This window comes from Chiloscyllium punctatum, chromosome 10, assembly GCF_047496795.1.
Source record: "Chiloscyllium punctatum isolate Juve2018m chromosome 10, sChiPun1.3, whole genome shotgun sequence".
In the NCBI taxonomy this organism is placed as follows: Eukaryota; Metazoa; Chordata; class Chondrichthyes; order Orectolobiformes; family Hemiscylliidae; genus Chiloscyllium; species Chiloscyllium punctatum.
The window spans coordinates 111395571-111399536 of NC_092748.1; the positions used below are offsets into that span (position 1 = coordinate 111395571).

The 3966-nt window shown below is 47.2% G+C and overlaps 1 pseudogene; it reads left to right on the top strand.

Annotated features, from left to right (window-relative positions):
- The first annotated feature begins 2864 nt into the window (after window positions 1–2864).
- Window positions 2865–3766, top strand: LOC140481824 (small nuclear ribonucleoprotein Sm D2 pseudogene; annotated as a pseudogene).
- Window positions 3767–3966: the final 200 nt, after the last annotated feature.

The following is a 3966-nucleotide window of genomic DNA, read 5'->3' on the forward strand; positions in this document are numbered from 1 at the left end:
CTGCTGAAAGCAAGCTTATGTGTCCAACAGAGGGCAGTGAAGAGTTAACCAGGTTGCTGTGGGTTTGAAGTCACATGTAGGCCAGACCAGGTAAGGAAGACAGATTTCTTTCCTTCAACATGATGAGATTTTATGACATTGGCAATGGTCAACAAGCTTTCCTTTAATTCCAGATTTTTAACAAATGTAAATTTCTGAATCTGTTGGGATTTCCCATGAACAATTCCCTTTTGTACTGGATTATAAGTTGAGTGACATTACCTCCACACCATAAAGGTTTGGGGGTCTGTGCTGCAAGGATTGGGTTATGAGTATATGGAGAGTGGAGCTGAAAAATGTGTTGCTGGAAAAGCGCAGCAGGTCAGGCAGCATCCAAGGAGCAGGAGAATCGACGTTTCGGGCATGAGCCCTTCTTCAGGAACGAGGAGCGTGTGCCAAGCAGGCTAAGATAAAAGGTAGGGAGGAGGGACTTGGGGGAGGGGCGTTGGGAGTGCGATAGGTGGAAGGAAGTTAAGGTGAGGGGGATAGGCCGAAGAGGTCGGGAAGAAGATTGCAGGTCAAGAGGGCGATGCTAAGTCCGAGGGTTGGGACTGAGATAATGTGGGGGGAGGGGAAATGAGGAAGCTGGAGAAATCTGCATTCATCCCTTGTGGTTGGAGAGTTCCTAGGCAGAAGATGAGGCGTTCTTCCTCCAGGCGTCGTGTTGCCATGGTCTGGCGATGGAGGAGCCCAAAGACCTGCATGTCCTTGGTGGAGTGGGAAGGGGAGTTAAAGTGTTCAGCCACGGGGTGGTTGGGTTGGTTGGTGCAGGTGTCCCAGAGGTGTTCTCTGAAACATTCCGCAAGTAGGTGGCTTGTCTCCCCAATATAAAGGAGGCCACATCGGGTGCAGAGGATGCAGTAAATGATGTGTGTGGAGGTGCGGTGAATTTGTGATGGATGTAGAAGGATCCCTTGGGGCCTTGGAGGGAAGTGAGGGGGGAGGTGTGGGTGCACGTTTTGCATTTCTTGCGGTTGCAGGGGAAGGTGCCGGGAGTGGAGGTTGGGTTGGTGGGGGGTGTGGACCTGACGAGGGAGTCAAGGAGGGAGTGGTCTTTCCGGAACGCTGATAGGGGTGGGGAGGGAAATATATCCCTGGTGGTGGGGTCTGTTTGGAGGTGGCGGAAATGACGACGGATGATACAATGTATATGGAGGTTGGTGGGGTGGTAGGTGAGGACCAGTGGGGTTCTGTCCTGGTGGTGATTGGAGGGGCGGGGCTCAAGGGTGGAGGAGCGGGAAGTGGAGGAGATGCGGTGGAGAGCATCATCGATCACATCTGGGGGGAAATTGCGGTCTTTGAAGAAGGAGGCCATCTGGGTTGTTCGGTATTGGAACTGGTCCTCCTGGGAGCAGATGCGGCGGAGACGAAGGAATTGGGAATATGGGATGGCGTTTTTACTGGGGGCAGGGTGGGAGGAGGTGTAGTCTAGGTAGCTGTGGTCCGCTGCACCCGAGGAACCCTCCAACCACAAGGGATGAATGCAGATTTCTCCAGCTTTCTCATTTCCCCTCCCCCACCTTATCTCAGTCCCAACCCTCGGACTCAGCACCGCCTTCTTGACCTACAATCTTCTTCCCGACCTCTCCGCCCCCACCCCCACTCCGGCCTATCACCCTCACTTCAACCTCCTTCCACCTATCGCATTCCTAACACCCCTCCCCCAAGTCCCTCCTCCCTACCTTTTATCTTAGCCTGCTTGGCACACTTTCCTCATTCCTGAAGAAGGGCTTATGCCCGAAACGTTGATTCTCCTGCTCCTTGGATGCTGCCTGACCTGCTGCGCTTTTCCAGCAACACATTTTTCAGCTCTGATCTCCAGCATCTGCAGTCCTCACTTTCTCCTAGATGGAGAGTGGATTGAGGCTACAGAGTGACCCAAACACAATTATAAGGATTTGAAATTTGAAATGTTGTCTGCATTGACCAATGTAGGTCAGTGAGCACAAGACTAACGGGCAAATGGACCTCCTGGGAGTTAGGAAAAGTGGAGAGAATTTTTGGCTGTGTTTAAATGTGACATCAAAGTAAAATACTTGAGCACTGACCTTTGCAAAATTATCTTTAAGAGAAGAAGAGGTAACATTGGTGTGGGTTAATCTCAGACGCTGTTTGTAAAACAGATCCTAACCAGCCACAGATCTTCAGACATATTTCCTGATTCTCTGAAGTCAGGGTTGTTTAATGGGAGTAGGAGCTGATCTTTCTTGTTTTTTTTCATGCTTACTCAAAGCCAGAATGAACCCTTAGTTTAATGAAATAACTGAAAACGTTTAATTTGCAGTTATTGAATCCAAAGTTTTGATGTGGAGAAAAATGTTGCAATTACATCCACCGTGCTCATTATGCCCTCTGCATTTCCCAAAGTGCCTGCCACGCACTATATATAGATCAATAGCTAACTGACTCATTTGGTTAAAATATGCACAGACCTTCCGGTAAAAGTGACTTCCGCAATGCAAAACTAAAGAAAGGGAAATAAAAACTTGCACTTTAGGTAGCACCCTTCATCACTTCAATATATTATGGCCTTTTGATTATTTTTGAAGGGTAACTCATTGTAATGCAAGAAATCCTGCAGCAACTCAAGAAACTGACTTCAACAGCACCTTTCAAAACTGAATTTTACTGCTTGGAAGGATAAGGACAGCAGACACATTGGAATATGACTGCCAGTTCCCCTTCAACACACACACACCATTCCAACTTAGAAGTCTATCAGCAATATAGTGGAAATCCGGGAGCTCTCTCCCTAACATCACTGTTGACATACCTACACAAATGGTCTGCAGCAGTTCAAGAAGGTGACTCAAGGGCATTAAGGGATGGGGAAAGAACGTAGACTTGCCAGTGAGTTGTAAGAAGAAACAATTTTCACACACAGGACTAACTAACAGCAAGGACAAAGTTAAAAGTCACGCAACACCAGGTTAAAGTCCAACAGGTTTAATTGGAAGCACTAGCTTTCGGAGCGCCACTCCTTCATCAGGGGGTCATGGGGAATAAGATCATTCTCACAGAATTTATAAACAAAGGAATCCAGTGTCATGGAGATATGATACATGAAACTGTTTTAGATTAAATCTTTCACCTTTTAGAATGGGATACGCTAGTTTCTGTTCTTTGATATGTAAATCCCAGAACATCTTTCAAATTACGTTCTCAAGATATGATTTGGAGATGCCGGTGTTGGACTGGGGTGTACAAAGTTAAAAATCACACAACACCAGGTTATAGTCCAACAGGTTTAATTGGAAGCACACTAGCTTTTGGAGTGACGCTCCTTCATCAGGTGGTTGTGTGATTTTTAAGTTTTCCAGAGAGACCTTCAGAAGGCTGAGGAGGAAGAGTATGACACAACCCTCTCTGTTTGGTTGCAGTACATCAAAAACAATACACAGGCCCTGACCAACTGTTACAACATCAAAATCTGCCAAGATTTTGCTCGTTGGATGCTGCCTGAACTGCTGTGCTCTTCCAGCACCACTAATCCAGTACAAGATTTTGCTTGGCAGAGTCAAGACCTTCGACAGACATTGCAACACAATATCAGAAAACGTCAATGAGATCCAGACCAAGGTGCCCAAAAGTGGGAAAGGCAAGAAAAAGTCATAACCAATCGACAAGGACTGATTCAGCCCTCAGATGTTCCTCTGGGGGGGATTTTGTGATTGGTGTTCTTCGAAACCCATTGCAAGCAAAGTGGTTGCTTCGATGCAAATTGTAACAGAATTGAAACAGACAGAGTACCGAGAGGCCTGGATGGAGTGGGTGTGGAGGGGGTGTTTCCACCAGTAGGAGAAACGTAGACCTGAGGCACCACCTCAGAGAAAAGAGATGGTGCTTTCGAACTGGAATTCATTGTCACAGAGGGCAGTGGGAGGACAAGTCGTCGAGTGTATTTAAGACAGAGATAGATAGGTTCTT